At 50.2% G+C, this 20,349-nt stretch overlaps 1 protein-coding gene across 1 annotated transcript in view; it reads left to right on the top strand.

Annotated features, from left to right (window-relative positions):
- The window catches only part of LOC120848911, a 29,222-nt gene that overhangs the window by 5,076 nt on the left and 3,797 nt on the right, over positions 1-20,349 (top strand). The window lies entirely within an intron of this gene.

Raw genomic sequence — 20,349 nt, 5'->3', positions numbered from 1 at the left:
ACCAATTGTCTTTTCTTGCCCGGTGGGTTCCTGTGACCCCGCAGCGTCTGGTCTCTTGGGGAGACCCGGTTCATCTGCTGCACCCATGGCAGGTGCACCTCGCCATGCAGCGCTGGGTTCTCCCAAGGAGCCAGATCTGTTTGCTGCGGCAAAGTTTACAGTTCCGGTTGCTGTGGCCGAGTCTCCTGCTCCGGGTGCTGTACCGGGGCCTGTTCCTGGACCTGTTCCTGGAACTGTTCTTGGAGCTGTCCCTGGGCCTGCCTCTGTTCCTGGGGGCCCTGCTCCTGTTTCTGAAGGGAATCTCGGGTCGGCTGTACCCGACATGATCGGGATCTCTGCACCTGAGCTCTGCCCTGCTTCCGTGGCAGACGCTGGACAGTCTGTGGAGCCTGACAGGCTTGTCAGGCCTGTTCCTGAGGCTGCGGTCAGGCCTCTTCCTGGGCCAGTGGTTGTTGCTGCTCCGGACGCTGTGCCAGGGTCATCACCAGAGTCCGTGGTTGCAGAGCAACTACCTGTCTCCGATCTGGCAGTTTGCCCAGACACACGGGCAGATCTGCTCGTTTTGCCGTCGCCAGAAATGAGTACTCTGGAGTCTTCGGGAACGAGTACGCCATCTATGCCTCCACTTGAGGATTCAGTGGAAGAACTCACGACCGAGTTCCACACACCACCCACGATCTCCGAGCCATCTACAGCTCCTCTACCACCAGCGAGGCAAGGTCGGCCAATACGCCAGAGAAGACTTCCGCTGAAGTTCAAAGACTATATTCTTGCACTTGGCGATGATAGTTTTCAGTCAGATTCGGAGTACAGTGACTAAGACTTTTGTAGTTATGTTTTCGTAAAAGGTCATTTTTGGTATCAAGTTTGGGTACATATAGAACATTAAAAGCATATCACTGTTATAGCAAAACCTTGGCCAAGGTAAAAATGTCCATGACAAACACAATATTCTAAACAATAACCAAACTAACAAACTAACAGTCAACACTACAATGTGTCATGGACATTAAAATAGGTATGGTTGGATGTTTCATTTTCTTCCCAGGAGGAGGAGAGATGAGAGTGCTCCAAGTTGAAATATGACTCTTGGAATGAAATTTTGATCGTCACGTGACTAGTATGATGCAACTTGAACTTTCAGTGAAAACCCGTTTTGTTCGGATGACTTGTTTAGGATTTTGTTGAATTTTCCGTGTCGTGCACACAAAGAACGTTTATGAACAATCTTTTGCGAATTTCATATTTTTTTTTTTTTCAACGAACAATTTTAAAACCAATATTTCAGTGAAATAACGCAATTTTCGGGTGGTGAAGTGTTTTGATTTTCGTTATTTTTTTCACATAACGAATGTATAACGTAAGTCTTCCTCCCACAATTTTCTTATTTTTTTTAAGGGAGGGAGAATGTAGTATTTTGATTTGCACGAGATGGCGCTACTTGACATCTCCTTTTTAAAGTAGCCATCTCGTGCATCCATGTAAAAGAATAAAAAGGACAGCACGCGACGGCATGAGCCGCGCGTGATCTGCGGCCTCATCGGCCAGTGTTCGCCCCGCTCCTGAATCCGTTGGTTGTCTTTTCTTCTCGCTCCGGCGACCGTCCAGGTCCGCTCGGGGCATGTAGTTTCCCGGCTACGTCGAACGTAAGTCACCGGCGCTTGCGTCCAATGTAGCCAGGCTTTAGAGCACCGCCGCGTCGGCGCAGAATATAACACAGATATACTCAAATTCAGACACAAACTACACAAACTTCAGGGTGGTGATGATATTTCGATGTTTCACAGGCAAATCGTGGGCATTTGAGCACATCAAAAGCTACAACAGCGTGTTCTGTGCTTTGAACGGCCCGCCGAGCACTGGACATCAGTTCGTCGAACGACGTCTCATCGACAAATCCTTTCGTATACTGCGACGTTTTATCGATACTTCGTTTCATCGAGAGGCTCCTGCGATCGTTTCATCGACACGTCTTTCGACCTTTCGTTAAAAGAGTCTGTCCGAGCACATCGGAACCTCGGCGGTTCTGATGAAGGCTGGTGCAAGCTCGGGCCTGAGATTATATTAAAGTTTTCCCGAGCGGAGTGAGGGGTTTCCGTGCGTAGCATGAGGTGTTTCGAAGCCCAGGGTTAGGGCTCGCGAATTTGGTTCTGCCCTATTGGTGCCGCCCGAGTGAGTTCGCTTTAGTCCCGCAGAGAACCAAATCAGCGAGTAATTCCAATCCGATCCACATAGCAAAGCAAAAACAACAACAAAAAAATGAAAACTTGAAAGAATAAAACATTGAGGACGAGGACGGAAACAGGAGTCCTGTTTCCGTCCTCATTCTCGATGTTTTATTTCTTCAAGTTTTCGTATCAATTTAACAACACGCTCGTTTTCAATTATTGCAACAAAAAAAAAAAGGCATTGAAACGTCACAATTGCTTGCGTTCACGAAACAAGTTTCAACGAACCATCCCAGTGTCAACGAAATGTATGTCCACGAAATGAATGTCCATGAAAATTTGTCCTCGAAAAGGGTTTCGGCGAAACGATGTAGAGCCCTGCCGAGCACACGTGTCTGTGCAATTTCAAGGCAGCGTGCTCGAGCGTGTAGTTTCCGCTTTGCTCGCGCTTATGGTGAAACAGTGGTTGCCTTCTAGATATTCACAGTGCAAACTACTTTTCACGTCGTCACACGCTTGCTTATTAATATTGCTTTAGTTGTTAGTTTACACTGCGACTCAGCTCCGATTACAAAAATACCTACGCTACTGGTCACGTGTGCCACAGTCAACACAGAATGTTCACGTGCGCCGCTCGTGTTGTCTTTCAAGAACAATTGTGACGGTGTAATATCACGTGGCGAAAGTTCGCTGTCAGCGCGCGCTTTGTAACGAGCCCTCGACCGAGAAGAGTCCATAGAGTTAGTACAATAAACGCTACAGGCTCAGCTGGCGCTAGTGTCTACGGCACTTCGGGTTGGAAATTGAAGCAGACAGCAACCAGTCGACTTTTCCAGTCTTCTTGTGTATTCCTATGGGAAAACGCACGTGATATTTTTTTCTTCGCCGGGGAATAATAGAAATCAACGCAGTTTCTTTACTCGTAACGGGTACTATGTAGCTTTATTCACATTATAAAAGTGTAATTTATTTAGCTAATGTTTTTTTTTATTATTACTGAGCGATGTTTAAGTTAGCAAAAATTCAGGCGCAAGTCCAGGTTGTACAGCATGATATTGCCGCGCGCGCTCGCCAAGTAGGCAGCGCGCGCGTGGCCTAATGGTTATCGCGCCTGCCTCCCACGCGAAAAGCTAGGGTTCGAATCCTGGAGCGACATGTCTTTTGTTTATTCCTCTAATTTAGTGTTCTGGAGAATTCGAGAATCATGTTGCTTGTTCCAGGCCCGAATGTTCCACGCGTCGAAGTTTCTTCGCCGATTATTCCAGAAGACCACGCATGTACATAAGGGGCTCCGCGTGGCGAGCCGCAGTCAGTTTTCGCCCCAGCGTTCGACTGTGCTGCTACGCCGACTTCGACGCCCGCGACGCTCTGTTATTATCTTTGTACCCTTTTAGTTTTTGGCACAAGTTCGCCACATTAAACGTTTCTTTCTCTCTGTTTATTTAGTGTTCCTTTGGTCACCACCCGTGACATTTTGGTGGAGGTGCGGGGTAACCGCATGCCCGTGCAGCGCTCCCCTCCGAGTTCTCGGAGTACAAGTCCGAACACAAGCCCCCAAGAACCCAACGAGGACCAGACCGAGATCCGATTAAGTCGCCGGAACCTTGGCCTACCCCCGGAGTTAGGACCCTTGCCACCCAGGACCAGGCAAACAAGGAGGACGACGATGGCCAACCAGTCGGAGACCCCGGCCGCTCCAGCCGTCGTTTACCTGCCCGTCGTACCGCGGACGGCTGCTCCATTCCACGGCGAGCAATACGAAGACGTCGAAGACTGGATTGACCAGTATGAACGCGTTGCCCGCCACAATTGCTGGACCGACGAGCAGCGCCTGAACAACGTCTATTTCTCGCTTGAGGGTACCGCCAAGCACTGGTACGAGAATCATGAGTCCTCTTTGACGTCGTGGGACATGTTCAAGACCGATCTCAAGGCTACGTTCAGCAACCACCACCGCCGAGAGAGAGCCGAGGACCTACTGCGAACCAGAACCCAGGGCCCCAACGAGAGCGTCACCGGCTTCGTCGAGGATGTTCTTCGCCTGAGCGCCCGCGCCGATCCTCAGGCTACAGAGGAGAAGAAGCTGCGACACCTGATGAGGGGTGTGAAAAGCGAGATATTCGGAGGTCTCATTCGCAATCCCCCGACAACTGTGGACGGGTTCGTCACGGAGGCGACGAATATGGAACGTGCCCTACTGGCACGCGCCAGGCACTACGAGCGACACCCTGGCGTGACTACTCTGGCGACATCCGGATACAACCTTGGTACCGACCTCCCAGGCATCCGTGACATCATCCGTGAAGTCGTCCGGGAAGAAATCCGCAAGATGCTCCCCGCTATGGATCGCCCGTCCTCCCTGTCGCTCGCCGAGGTCGTGCGAGATGAAGTTCATCGGGCCTTCCAACCTGAGGTTCCGATCAACATGACGACGCCAGAGGAGCCGACTTTGAGCTACGCCGCCATGGCCCGACGACCGCCGCAAGCTAACCGCCAGGCTACGGCGCCACCCCGACGAGACCCTCCGATGCCACAGTATCCTCGACGCCAGGAAGGGCAATTCCAGGACGTCCGCCCGGAGCAACCCTCGTCGAGGAAGACCGACGTGTGGCGAACGGCCGACCGACGCCCGCTCTGCTACCACTGCGGGGAACCCGACCATGTGTACCGCCGATGCCCATACCGACGACTCGGGCTGCGCGGGTTCCACCCAAACGACCCGCGCCCCCGGTATGGTGAACGCCCTCGGGAGATCGACGAGTACCTGCGACGACCCCAGTCCCCCCAGCCTGCGTCCCGCCGAGAGTTCCGGTCGCCATCGCCGCGACGTCCAGCTTCGCCGATGCACCGACCCCGACGTGAAAGCCTGTCACCCCTCGCTCCTCGCCGGGGAAACTAGGCGCGGCAACCCCTGGAGGTGGAGTTGCCGAAGACGACCGACGTAAAGAGCCTCCAAGAACGACGGAGCGCTCCCACTCCCCCGACGCCACGCATCGCTACGACGCCCCTGCAACGGTGTCCAACAACCTAAACGTCGTCATTGACGGCCACGACGCATCGGCACTCGTGGACACCGGAGCAGACTACTCAGTCTTGAGTGGGAGGCTCTCCCGCCGCCTTCGAAAAGTCATGACGCCGTGGGAAGGACCCCAAATACGAACCGCCGGAGGACATCTCATTACACCAGTCGGGAGATGCACTGCTCGCGTCGAGATCCACGGTGAAACGTGCCCTGTCAGGTTCGTCATTCTACAAGACTGTTCGAGGGACGTTATCCTCGGAATGGACTTTCTCTGCGAGTATGGCGCCGTCATCGACCTCGGAACAAACCGGCTGACGCTACGAAAACCTGCTCCACCATCGGAGGAACCCCAAGCGACGTCACCCACGGTCCGAGTCCTCGCAAACCACGTAAACCTACCACCGCGGTCGAGTGTTTTCGTACTTGTCGGGATCGATGAAGCTTCCTATGGTGAAGTTCTTCTCGAGGGAAACCTCCAATTGCTCCTGGGAAGAGGCATAGGCGTCGCAAGGGGAGTAGCTGAACTTCAGGATAGGCGGACTGTGGCCCTCGTGACGAACTTCCGAAACGAAACGCAACACCTCACGAAAGGTGCAGCCGTGGGCCACGTCGAGGAACTCCGAAACCCCGCCGAAATCACCGCGATTACTGACGAATTCTCGCCGTCCCAGCAAGACAGTACGTCGCCAGCGCAGCTGGACATTGACCCTAAGCTTCCGGACCCTAAACGACGTCAGCTGGTTAACCTCCTCGCCGAATACCGCGACTGCTTTGCGACGTCGTCGAAGGTGCGCCAGACCGCGGTTGCCAAGCACCGCATCGTTACCGAGGACGACGCGCGCCCTGTGCATCGATCACCGTACAGAGTCTCCGCGAAGGAAAGGGAGGTGATCCACCAGCAAGTTCAAGAGATGCTGAATGACGACATAATCCAACCTTCAAGCAGTCCATGGGCCTCTCCAGTCGTGCTGGTTAAGAAGAAGGACGGAACTCTTCGGTTCTGCGTGGACTACCGGCAGCTCAACACGGTTACGAAGAAAGACGTCTACCCACTGCCCCGCATCGACGACACTCTAGACCGGCTGCGCCACTCTCGATACTTTTCATCGATGGACCTGAAGAGCGGCTACTGGCAAATCGAGGTCGACGAACGGGACCGAGAGAAGACAGCCTTCGTCACGCCGGATGGACTCTACGAGTTCAAGGTGATGCCCTTCGGACTATGCACGGCGCCAGCAACGTTCCAGCGTGTCATGGACACCGTACTGGCAGGGCTGAAGTGGCAGAGCTGTCTCGTCTACCTGGACGACGTCGTAGTATTTTCAGCTGACTTCGACGAGCACTTGCGACGACTCCGCACGGTTCTCCATGCCATACAGACCGCCGGGCTCACTCTCAAGCCGTCAAAGTGCCGGTTCGCCTATGACGAACTGAAGTTCTTAGGTCACGTGGTTAGTAACGAAGGCATTCGTCCAGACCCAGAGAAGACTCGCGCGGTCGCAGCATTTCCAGTGCCAAGAGACAAGAAGGCCGTGCGAAGGTTCCTTGGGCTATGTGCCTACTATCGGCGCTTCGTTCGAGATTTCGCAAGGATTTCCGCACCGCTCACAAACCTCACGAAGGACGCCGAGAAGTTCGAATGGGCCGAGGAGCAGCAGCAGGCATTCGACGAGCTGAAGCGACGACTACAGACGCCTCCTGTTCTTGGACATTTCGACCAGGATGCGGAAACCGAGATTCACACGGACGCAAGTAACGCAGGACTTGGCGCGGTACTGGTTCAAGTTCAAGAAGGCACCGAGCGAGTCATCGCCTACGCAAGTCGGACATTGTCCAAGGCGGAGCGAAATTACTCCACGACTGAAAAAGAATCCCTTGCGGTCGTCTGGGCAATCACGAAGTTCCGCCCGTACTTGTACGGGAGCCCGTTCCGTGTAGTCACGGACCACCATTCGCTCTGCTGGCTTGCTAACCTGAAGGACCCGTCAGGACGTCTTGCTCGATGGAGCCTCCGACTACAAGAGTTTAACATGACAGTGGTCTACAAGTCCGGCCGGAAGCACAGCGACGCCGACTGCTTGTCCAGAGCCCCCGTCGAAACCCCTTCCGGCTGCAGCGACGACAATGACGACGAGAGCTTCCTAGGAGCTGTAAACGCCGACGACATGGCACGACATCAACGGGACGATCCTGAGCTGCGCGCATTAATCGAGCACCTGGAAGGGGGTGGGGGTACCGTGCCACGTGTCTTCTCACGAGTATTGCCGACCTTCGCCATTCGACAAGGTGTACTCTACAAAGAGAACTTCAGCGACAACAGCACACCGTGGTTGCTGGTAATCCCGACCGACCTTCGGGAGGAGATCTTTCAAGCCTGTCACGACGACCCGACGTCGGGACACCTCGGTTACAGCCGAACACTGGCCCGTATTCGTGAAAAGTATTACTGGCCAAAGCTCCCCAAAGCCGTCCACCTCTACACCCGATCGTGCCACGAGTGCCAGCGACGTAAGAAACCGCCAACGAAACCGGCCGGTCTCCTGCAGCCGATTGCTCCCCCGACCGCACCGTTCCAGCAGATCGGAATGGACCTACTTGGCCCCTTTCCGCCGTCAACATCGGGAAACCGCTGGATAATCGTCGCCACAGATTATCTCACGCGGTACGCCGAAACGAAAGCCCTCCCTTCAGGGACTGCTGTGGAAGTCGCCAAGTTTTTCATCGAGTCCATCGTCCTCCGGCATGGCGCCCCCGAAGTCCTGATCACAGACCGAGGGTCATCGTTCATGGCACAGCTGACCCAAGAAATCCTGCGTCTCAGCCACACCAGCCATCGTCGCACCACGGCGTACCACCCGCAGACCAACGGGCTCACGGAAAGACTCAACAAGACCATCGCCGACATGATTTCCATGTACGTCGACGTGGAGCACAAGACATGGGACGAGGTGCTGCCGTACGTCACCTTTGCCTACAACACGGCCGTACAAGAGACCACCGGAGTGACACCCTTTCAACTGGTGCATGGGCGCAGGGTAACGACAATGCTGGACGCGATGTTACCCCACGAACCGGCTCTCGACGGAAGCGACGACGCCCAGGTGGTTGCCCAACGGGCAGAAGAAGTCCGCCAGCTCGCCAGACACCGTATTCAAGCCCAACAACGTGTCGACGCTGGCCGCTACAACCTTCGTCGTCGGGACGTCCACTTCCAGCCCGGAGACAGGGTGTGGGTGTGGACACCGATCCGCCGCCGTGGTCTCAGTGAGAAACTCCTAAAGCGCTACTTCGGACCCTACAAAGTACTTCGTCGACTCGGTGATCTGAACTACGAGGTGATGCCCGATGGAACACGGACTTCATCACGCCGCCCTCCACGACCAGAAGTCGTCCACGTCGTGCGCATGAAGCCGTACTACGCTCGATAGGACAGTGGACCTTACGTATTCCAAATGACTCTTTAGTTTACCGTTCTTTTTGTTTGCTTTTTGTTTTGTGCTGCATCGGGGCGATGCACTTTTTAAAGGGGGGAGTAATGCCGCGCGCGCTCGCCAAGTAGGCAGCGCGCGCGTGGCCTAATGGTTATCGCGCCTGCCTCCCACGCGAAAAGCTAGGGTTCGAATCCTGGAGCGACATGTCTTTTGTTTATTCCTCTAATTTAGTGTTCTGGAGAATTCGAGAATCATGTTGCTTGTTCCAGGCCCGAATGTTCCACGCGTCGAAGTTTCTTCGCCGATTATTCCAGAAGACCACGCATGTACATAAGGGGCTCCGCGTGGCGAGCCGCAGTCAGTTTTCGCCCCAGCGTTCGACTGTGCTGCTACGCCGACTTCGACGCCCGCGACGCTCTGTTATTATCTTTGTACCCTTTTAGTTTTTGGCACAAGTTCGCCACATTAAACGTTTCTTTCTTTCTGTTTATTTAGTGTTCCTTTGGTCACCACCCGTGACAATATGTCAACACAACCAATCAATTCAAGCAAAAAGAACAATTAAAAAGTGCGTAGGATTTATTCAAGCTGTAATAGCATCAAGATGACAGATGACTGCTTTATTTTGATTATTCATGCACAGTTTGTTACTAATACAGTGCGTGTTTTTCATTCAATAACTTTATGCTTCGTTTTTGTCGTCTCTTTTGACTGTTTGATATTGGCATATATTAGCACCCTTTTGGTGTTTTGTCAAGCTGATTCACTCTGTGTGCTTCATAGCATTGACTATATGCGTAAATACGCGTTCTCTATAATAACGGTCTGCAAAGTCAACACGTATATTCACATGTGTATTGGGCTATTTTAGTGCAGTGTTCGACGCCATGAATTCTAAAAAAAAACTCTCTGACACATATTTTTGTACATCCGATTGTAAAACGCTCCAAACTTTTTATTCTGTAACAACACTAATCAATATTTGCTCTTATAATCGAGCGCGAAGAGACAACGCATTTGCGTTTGCCCATAGGAATATATTACCGGAAGTCAAATTTAGACTGATTGCTGTTTGCTTCAAAATGCAACAGCACACCAGCGCCACCTGAACCTCTAGCGTTTACTGTGATAACTCTATGGAAGAGCCAGCCGCCACCACGTGGATTTTTTCTCAGCAACCCAAAGTTAGAATGCTTAGACTTGTTCCATTGCAAGCAATCAGGAAACACACCTTACACAGCGCCTAAATGTAATAACGCACTATGGAAATGCAAACATTACGGCCTGAGCAGTATGTGTAGAAGCTTTAGCTTTCAATGCACTCAAGAGTGTAAAATGTAGCGCTTTTACAGTCGTCATCAGCGTGCGCGATATGCGTACGTACACAACATTTGTCATAACGTCGCACTCCGCCCCTTTTAACTTTTTTTTAAATATTTTTTGCACACATTAATTGCCTTTATTTTCATCAAAGATGGGGGAGACCGAGGAAAAAAGCGGCTATAGAGCAGCTGTAATAACAACTAGTTGGTCCGCTCAAATCACCGAATTAATATTGCTACATCGCTTAAACTTTGTGATAGCTGTCCATAAAATTAAAATAATTCATACGCTGCAGTCATTTTAACTGTCCCTTTACTCAGTGCTAATAGTAATCTTGAACATTTAATTATGTGAGTTAATATGCTTTAACATTGGCATTACGCTTGTTATGCTGTAAGCGTAAGACCTTTGTGACAGTTCTACTTCGTGTTTATCAAAGTGAATATTTACTAAACCTCAGGCTCATTTATTGCCTTTTCAAGTCTCATGGTCAAAATAAAAAACGCGGTGACCTAAAATGAGACAAATTACCAAAGAAAATAGTTTCTTTGTTTTTACTTTTAGAGGTGTTCAATTCCTCAAGCGAGAATTCCGAAAACCCACGTACATTACGTGCTCACGTCTTTGTGGAAATTTATAAAGCGCCAAACACGAGCACGACAAAAACCGCCGACCTAGGATGCCTTCATGTGCGCTTTGCTTAGGGTGGAGATATCTGGCCATTTTATTCCCACTTTTACATTTATTTTTTGTTCAGAAGCGCGTGAAAGAGCGTGTCCCTGCACGCGTCTGTGGCGCTGACTGTGCTTAGGCGACATTTTGTTTTCGTCGTTTTCTTTGTATTTTCCCCGCGAGCGCGTGCTGTCGGCATCGGGTACTACAAAGGGTGGCATCACTCTAAACAGAAGGTCATTGAGGCACCCTAGGCCGACCTATCACACGAATCTTAACACGCTGAAATATGTAATTGGTCTCCGATATCCCCGGGTTCATAAACACGCATCTCTGATCTCAATTGTTCGACGGATCTGTTCTACAGGGTATTCAACAAAAAAACATTTACAGGTTTTTTTTCACCGCCAAGAATAAGCTATGCGTGACCGAACGCTCATTCTCCGCCGAAAGCTAGAGCTATAACCCCGAACCAGATGCCAAAGTTTGAGCACGAATCGATATTTCATTTGAAAGTTTTAAGTGATTTTCTGAAAATTTCAATAGAAAAATGGGGCGCATTTTCGTCCGTTTTCGGTTTCTCGCGCCATAGAGCACCATATATTCGAGAGCTCTGTCGGCCACCCGTCGGCCGACGAAATGGAAAAGGTGGAGCGGAAGACAACGGATGAGAGGAGAGCCACGTGACTGGCGCCCCGCTGTGGCGAGACGCCGAAACACATTTCTCTTGAGCGAACGAGTGTGTTTCGGGTCCTCGCCGCTCTAAAAGCTGTGCGCTGATGTCCAGGTTCCCTGAGAAATGGCTCTTTGATGCTCTGTGCTACCAGATCCTCGCAATACAAATCTGCGACCGGGCACTCTGTGGTTGTTTTGTCGAACTGCCAGGCTTTGTGAGTATTAGCGGCGAGATGTTTTGGTGGCGCCCTCCTATGGCTATCTCTCGTGACATCATTACCTCGCGAACAAGTTCGATGGTGTCTGTAATTAGCATGGTGGAAGCTCGAAATCATTCCGCTCTCAAAGCAACACTGCCAAGAGTAAAGTTCTCCCATTCCACTTATTTCCGTCGATGGGAAATCCTTTGCTGACGTCATAGTCAGCATTTGGCCAATCGTGGCAGGCCGACCAGAGCGACGCTTTTGATCGCGCACGTCGCCAATAGAAGAGACTATGGCGTAGACAACTGCTCCCTTTGCACGAGAGCTTTTGTAGCCGGGTCGCGTTCCACAGAAAGCTCGCCCATCAAGAAATGAGTGAACGACTAGGACTGTCAATTTTAGAAGAAATAAAAATACCACACTGTATCGAAGCGCCACCACACACGATTTATAGCGTTCGTGCACAGGTCTGGAAGGCGTTCCCACCGCCATGTGTTCGTTCAGAACTACATAAACCAAGAGTGGTTCGATCGCTCTAAATACACCACAGAATTTCGTTGTTTGCAAGAGTTTGTGAGGAAAATCACTGAAGGTATTTGAATAAAAAAAAGATATCCGTTACATTGCATAGATATGAGCTAGTGACTATATTCAGCACTGAGACGTATGACGGCTCAAGTAAGGTATTTCAACAATATATATTTAATTTGCGCATAATTGAGATTGTTTTTGTTTGTAAACCATGCATAAGTTTGAACGGTATAAACCTGTCATCTGAATGGATTCGCAGGTGAAGCCTAAAGCACTGCAGCTCCCAGTCATGGCTGCATCCCGGCCAGCTCCATACGTTCTGAGTGTTAACCTGTTACCTACCATAAAAAAGATTCGCAACTATAAAAAGAGGTCGCCTACGCCATCAGAGCAACAAAAAAATAAGTATTGCGCTCACGTCAAGCCACGTGTGGCTGGGTATCTGCAGCAGGAAACGTGCCAGCTGTTGAACCAGTTCAGTTTTTCCAACACAGATTGGTCGAGCTCGATTAACCACTGGCAACTTAAGTATTTTTTCAATGCTGCGTATAGCGATCGAACAATATTATCTAAAAGTCCAAACTTTAACGATAAACATTTTTTTTTTTATTTACGGTTAAACAAATGCGAAGACTCTATACTCCCTGCTGTTGTCTGGGGCGCTTCTGCTTTCCTCACAATGGGGAGCTCACGTGCTACCCACATGGTTATGTTTTATTTTTATAGTGCATAGAAGTTTGTCAGTGCACGTGCTTGCACCAACAGCGGGAGTTAAAGTATCCTCCTCACTGTGGAATGTGAAAAAATTCCACCAGGCGGTGATAGGCAAACCTCGCGCCGCGGATAAGCAGTGTGTCCCCGGCTACGCGAAAACGAATCTTAAGCCCCGTAGACACATCGGCCTCCTTGAAAATCTGTCTCCGGAATTTCCTTGACGATCGCAGCTACGTAGCTTAGATTCGAATAAAAATGAAAACCATTAACTCGAAGCCGCTTCAGTTCCCGACGTGCGCCACCAAAAGCGTCGCTGGGGTCGAAGTTTGCAACTGGCCAGTCCATAGGTTCCTGGCAGAGACGTACCAATTTGTTTTCGAGTGGGGGGCAAACCAGACTCTCCCCCCCCTCCTCCGGGTCGCATATTTTTACTAGTGATGGGCCAAACTTTTGCCTAATCGAAAATTCGGCGCAACTTTAGCCGAACTTTTCTAAAGATTCGGCAATGTTTCGGCAAAAATGCACTGTTACCAGACTTAACATTGATATTTAGTTTTTTTTTCTGATGAAAAAAGGCTAATGTTTTTTTCTTAACTTTAATACAACATGTAGTGCCTATTGACACAGTTATGACTAAATAAGGTGATATTCTACAACATAGTACCGATGTCGCTTTTGTGTGTTTACTGGCAATTTTAGTGTTTGCTCGCAGAAAGTAAAGTGACAACGAGGTAGGGTAGTAGCCGGCGCAGTCTCGAATCACGCTACGAGAGTTTTGATTTTGAGGCTCCATCAGCGCACGCCTGCAAGTTTGATTACATTGTTGAAATAAAGGCAATCCCTGCGTTTTTACTTTCTCTGGGAGTCACCGTTTCGTGCGCAAAAGCGAATGCAATGGTTGCTTTGCCTTCACCAGAAGAGATAGCAATACTGTAAATATGCATGTGTTTCGATTTGAGTCAATTGACGTCAGCTTAGCATGAAAGTATGCGTTCCATATTCGCAACGTTACGTTTTTAATCTTTAAATTCCAGTTTCTGGTGTTAGGACACACACGGACGTTTAGGAAGTGGGGCAGAGTTAGGAATGTCGGATGTGCAACATCGAGCGTGATAGTTCTGTGTTTAATTTTATGCAGATACATGGAGATTGCGAAATAATGTGAACTAAAAAGCAATATTATTCGGTTTCGGCACAAACTACTTGTGTGCTGAAAACAAGATTGTTATAATAATAATAATAATTTTATTTGCACATACTGGAAGGGGCGGGGCCCATGTGGTGGTGGGCGGGGCTAGGCAGATAGGTCGGAACCCTTACGTAGAGCTCCTGCCAGCCAAACTTGTACGTAGTTCAGCTACTTTACTCAGGTTACTGTAGTTTAACTACTTTTCTGGGTAGTTTAGTAACTTTCAATTACATTTCTATTTTAGAGCGCAGCTCTTAGGGGCCCGTTCCCGGCTTGAGCGGCGTCGCCGTCGGCGTAACCAAGGTCATCCCAAGGTCACGTGACCCCCAAGGTCACGTGACCCCTCCCAAGGTCATCTCAAGGTCACGTGACCCCACGTGACCCCCTGAAGGTCACGTGACCCCTCGAGGTCACGTGACCCCTTCCAAGGTCAACTCAAGGTCACGTGACCCCAAGATGACCCCACGTGACCCTTTGAAGGTCACGTGACCCCCAAGTCACGTGACCCCTCTGAGGTCACGTGACCCCCGAGGTCACGTGGTCGCCTCCCCAAGGTCACGTGACCCCTTCCAAGGTCATCTCAAGGTCACGTGACCCCACGTGACCCCCAGGTCACGTGACCCCTCTGAGGTCACGTGACCCCTCTGAGGTCACGTGACCCCCCGAGGTCACGTGACCCCTCCAGGTCACGTGACCCCCAAGGTCACGTGGGGGTCACCTTTGAGGTCACGTGGCCTTGAGGTCACCCCCAGGTCACGCCTCCCCGAGGTCACGTGACCCCCTCCCCGAAGTCACGTGACACCCCCCCCCCCGGAGCATATTAAAGAATGAGGGGAGGAGGAGGAGAAGGGGGAGGGGTCTACCCTCCCCTCAGTACCCTTCACTCCTCCTCCTCAAGAGCTGCGCTCCAATTCGGCGTTACAGGGATTTGTAAACGGCTTTCACTTTTTTTTGGTTATGAGTAGTTTACCTACTTTTCCGAGTGACCTGCTCAAATTACAAATTACGTTCGAATTTTAATGGTTAATTGTTTTGCCTATCAACAGAGATAAGATGTTGGAAGGTCAGTTGATATTTGCAGAGGGGGAAGCATGTGGCGTAGAAAAGGGGGGGGGGGGGGAGAAGGAAAGTAATTTGGATAGTTCAAACCCCCAAAAAGTTTAACGAGCCCCCCACTGCAACAACACTGCTACGAGGCGCGGGGAGCGAACAGACACGACGCAAGAGAGGTCGAGTAACTGTGGGATTAGCGCCGAAGGCTGGCGTTTCTCTGTGTCCCGAAGCTCAAGGAGACTTGACGCATTTGAAGAAAGGGCTTGTCCCCGCTTCTCCTCAATGTAGGAATTCTTGCCGACACACTACATCCCTAATCAAAAGAGGTAATAAAGTGCAGCACCCGCTCTGAAGTTCATCTGGTGCTCCTGTATAGCTTCTGCCGTCTTTCGAGACGCCATTTGGTCATTTCTCTGAGTGAAGAAATGGCGGCTATAAAACCGATACAAATAAGTGTGTCATAAGTTGATTGTGTTAAATGGTTCGGCAGCGAGAATAAAGCAATTATTCCGTGGCGTATTAGTTGCCGCCATTTCCAAAAAAGAAAAACTGCTGCACTTCCGAATTTGCCGTTCTTTCCCAAAAGAACTGACGCACCTCCGATTTCCCCTAAAACAATGCTTACCAGCCAATTAAAAAACAAAACAAAAAAGAACGTTGTATAGGAAATGAAAGGGCATTCTGAAAGAGTGTGTTAAAAAGTACTTGAACTTTACTTTGGAAGTAGATTGTATTTATAGTTCTCTAGTTCAAGTACATTGCATTCGGCGTACTTATTGCTTTACTTGAAGTACATAACCTCTCATTTACTTTGTACTTCCCGGTAGCTTTTAGACCTACTTTACGCATCACTGTAAGCAACCAAACAATGTCTGCAAAATCAAGCTCAGGTAGTCCTAAACCTCCAAGGTGAAATGATACATCCGCAAGACATCCTTGACTAAAAAGAAGTACACAACAATTACGCATGCAGCAGCAGAACCAGCTATTAAAGCATTTATGTGAAAACACAAGCCGCTTTATATTCAGCTAGCAGAATTTCGTTAACGCATCAAAACCTTTTGGAAGTACTTCCTTGTTAGCAAAGAAAAAATAAAGGTAACTTCAAAAGTATTTTGCTACTTATCACTGTAATTAGAAATTTACTCAATTACTTTCTATTTGATTAATTTCTACTCTACTCAAATTACTTTTGAGGATAATACTCAGTAACTTAACTTAATTAGTTTTTTTTTAGTAGCTTGTACGTCTGCTGCCAGCCCGCCACCACATATGAAAAAAACTAAGCAGATAAATAAATGTACAGAATATACATACTACAGAAAGTACGTAAAAAAAGGAAAGAAAAGAAGAGAGAAAACATGTATCACACTATGTCGAGGATGCCAGCAGCATCCCTTACATCCTGGCAAGCTCTCGTGACTCTGCCCTGTTTGACGGCAGTGGGCTGCGCACACTGATCGTAATTGTCAGTTGTCAGTCAATGTTTCAACTACCTCGTTGCATCAATGGAAAGATCAAATGAAAATCACACTATCTAAAATGCACGGCATCATTTGTCACTTGCGCAGTGGACTGCGTAAATTACTGCTCGATCTTCTTTTCTTGAGGGAGAAAATATTGAAGAGAATCACACTCGCAAAAGCTCACAAACGCAAACTTACCTTGTCGCCTACTCCAAACCTCGCCGTAACCGCTGGTTGTACTAAACTGTGCGATGGTAACCGCGCGACTGCGCGGCGTCCATTTGTAATCCATGGCCCCGTCGCGTCCGTGCGCGTGCGCAGACATTTGACAAATTTTTGCCGAATCTTTGCCGAACTTTCGTTTAAAATTTCGGCATGCGCGGAACTTTGCCGAATCTGAAGTTCGGCAGACTCGGTTCATCACTAACGTTTACGGCGTGTGTGTGTGTAGGCGTTGTAAAAGAGGGGGAGGAGGAGAGGGCCAATTGTGTATGCGCACTGGGCGCTTTCGTCACTGGCTCCTTTTACGGCGCAGGCGATAGACCCACTAGCAACGACGCTCACGCCGGATTGGCTGCTCGGCAACGCGCGGGAACTTAAATTTCGGATTCGGACGGCGCGTGTACCACTCAACGGCGTTAACCCGCGCGTTAACCCACCCCCGCGCCTGCGTTCTAGCTGCTTCGCGGCGACAGTGTAAGGCTGCTAATTACAACACGATTAACCCACTCAACCCTCTCCCCCCCCCCCCCCCCCCCCCTCCGGCAACCCAAGCCCCACTGTCCCTCATGCACCTCCGTAAATAGAGTCCCATACGATTTAGTTCAGCGATGTTTCGTCAACAACATTCGTTTTTTTCTTTATCTTTTTTTTTTTTCGTGTTAATTGTAAGAAAGAAATGTCGTAAATATCGCCAAATGCCTCGACAAAACAAAATGTTCGAGGAAAAAACACAAAAAGAAGCCCACATCATGGATAGAACCCGGGTCTGATACGTATACGGCAGACACCTTACCACTAAGTTATGCTTCGGCTTCGGAAACTCGCATTGTAACCGCTCCCTATGTTGACGGCGGCAGCGCTTATCTCCGCGAACCAGCCAATCCGGTGTGAGCACCGTTGCTAGGGTTTGTATCGCCTGCGCGTTAAAAATATGAAGGTAAACGTTCGGCAGCCCTCTGCCTGGTTAGGTGTAGACATAAAGCGAAAAATAAGGACTGTAACCAAAAATTTAATAAACATTTACCCGACGTTTTGGGACCAGTTCGGTCCCTTGTTCACGGGTGAGTGACGAAAAGAAAAGAACACGTGTAGATGTAGGGGGCTTTGCCCACGTCACGCAGTCTCGAGACGTAGCTGCTGGGCAGGGAGCCCGAAGAACGATTGACGTTCCCCTTTGTGCGCTGGATAAACCAGGACTCAATGAAGAGCCGCTTTCGCCAATTCCTCTCCAAGGCCAGCACGGTGCTTCCCTCGAAGTCGACTGTGTGTCCGACTGCTTCTGCGTGCTCCGCGAGGGCGCTCGCCTCCACATCCTTCTTCCGGACATCGTATTTGTGTCGCGTAAGCCTCTCTGCTAGGTTCTTACTTTCGCCAACGTATGAGGCCGGGCACTCCTTGCATGGTATGCGGTAGACCAAGCCTTGGGCCCTTTCTTTGGGGGGCCGATCCCTCGGGGAAAGGGAGGCGATGGCCGATTGTCGACAAGGACTTATGAATCACCGCAATCCCGTATCGACCGAGGACGTGGGAAAAAGCCTCGCTGGTGCGGCTAATGTAGGAGACACAGACACGATCGGAAGGGGACTGCTACGCCTTAGGGGTGGATGCCTTGATTTCTCGAGTACCCGAAGAATAAACCGTTTAGGGTAGCCGTTCTTGCGGAGATCCGATGTAACGACCTTGATTTCCTCCTGGAGGCTTTTCTTTGTGGAGCAGGTGGCGAAGGCGTGCCTGAAGAGTGCAGAGGCCACCGACGCTTTATGACATCGGGGGTGGTGGGAATCAAACCCCAAGTATCTGCCAGAATGGGTTGGCTTCCTGTAAGCAGAGAAGCTGAGCCCACTGCCACTCCTGATTACGAGTACATCCAGAAAGGGAAAGGAACCTTTGCCTTCGCGTTCGACCGTGAATTGTAGCGACGCATCCACCGAGTTCAGGTGCTTTAGAAGACGATCCACCTCGCTGGCTTTAACGACGCAGAAACAGTCGTCCACTTAACGCAGGAACGTTCTGGGTTTAGGCTCGAAAGTGTCGAAAGCCTGGCGTTCGATGGCCTCCATTGTGAGATTTGCCATTGTCACCGTCACCAAGGACATCGCCCCCCGCGGGTCGGTGGGCGGTGTCCTTGGTATTCCTTGGGCGCCGCCGGCCAGTGTCTGCCTTGCCCAGTGGCGGCTGGTTCAGGGGGGGAGGGGGGGGGGCAAACACATGTCTTGCCCCCCCACTCTAAGAACTGGAGGGGCAAGCGCCCCCCTTGCCCCCCCCCCCCCCCCCCCCCCCCCCCCGGTTGGTACGCCCATGGTTCCTGAACACTGATAATGCCCGCCCAATCGCCGGTTCAGGGCGAAGCAAATCCTGCCAATCACGGTGAGGCAGATCCTGGTCATGATGTCGGGAGCGGAAAGCCAGACTTGGACGTAGTTCAACTACTCAACTCAAACTACTGTAGTTTAACTACTTTTTCGAGTAACTTGGTAACTTTCAATTACAATTTGATTTGGGTAATTAGTAGTTTAACTTAACTACTTTTTCAGGTAACTTCTACTCAAATTACTAACTACTTTCGAAATTATATAGTGCTAATTTTGCCCATCACGAAAGTTTGAGCGCAGAAATGAATAAGACGCCGGCAGATAAAATGGCATTCCCGAACAAGGCGGCCCCTTGCTCGGGAAGGCGTCCTTGGGCCAAGGTGGCGACGAGCAGCCAAAAACATAACACCGGCACGCACGAACGCAGGAAGAGATGCTTAACAAGCCTTGGTCGGGTATTGACCTAATCCGGTAATGCATGCAGGCGCCGCGTTTTTAGCTGCAACCATGAAAGACGGGGACACTACGAGAGTTGCTATTGTTTTCGTGTTGTCTGTCTTTAGTGAGTTCTGACTCAAGCGGTAGGTTCCACGGGAGGCGCCACTGGAATGACCTCGCAGCTGAGCGCCTGTTCCCATGGTCGCTTTGTCGCCAGCGCATACGCCTTTGCAAAGCCGGACTCCCCCGCGCACCAACCCTGGCACGGATAATCCGTTCATGGGAGCACGTTCCCGCTTCCAGCTGCAACTGTATACGAGCGACAATGCTTGTTCACGTAATCCTTCGCGTCCTTCCGACCATCCATGCCTGGGAGACCTCCTCTGTGTTAAAAACGATTTACTTGTCAGGCGTGTCAGGCGCATCAGAATATTGTAGTCGCCAGGGAGGATTGCGAGTTACCTTTGAGAGATCATTTTGTTGGACCCGACGTCATCATCTGTTAAACCAAAACAATTGCTGTTGAAGTTAAAAGATTGTCCTGTCTGTATCGTCCCTTATGTGTCTCTACTTTCTAAATGTTACCGATTGTCGTGCCTTGTGATCATGAGGGTAAGGGAAATATCATACCTCGACCTGAAGGGCGCTGTGTGCACTTAATCAATTTATAAATACGCTTTCGCGTACCCACGGTCTGCTGATCCCGCCAGCAGCGCGGAAAGCGGCTCGAAGCAATCGCAGGCCTCGAGAGACTTGTACGCCTGCACCGTGTCGGCCGGGAACTGACTTAGCAAAAAAACAAAATCAATGATGACGTGAGCCATCTACGTCCGTGGCTGCAACTTCATGTCGAAACTAAAGCAGTCCTTGCTTACGGTGTACGGATCGTCTAAGGCAACGCCGTCCACGCAAAGTTTGTGTCAATATCGC

Source organism: Ixodes scapularis, unplaced genomic scaffold, assembly GCF_016920785.2.
Source record: "Ixodes scapularis isolate PalLabHiFi unplaced genomic scaffold, ASM1692078v2 PGA_scaffold12__126_contigs__length_90152505, whole genome shotgun sequence".
In the NCBI taxonomy this organism is placed as follows: Eukaryota; Metazoa; Arthropoda; class Arachnida; order Ixodida; family Ixodidae; genus Ixodes; species Ixodes scapularis.
This window is presented reverse-complemented; position numbering and strand designations above follow the sequence as displayed.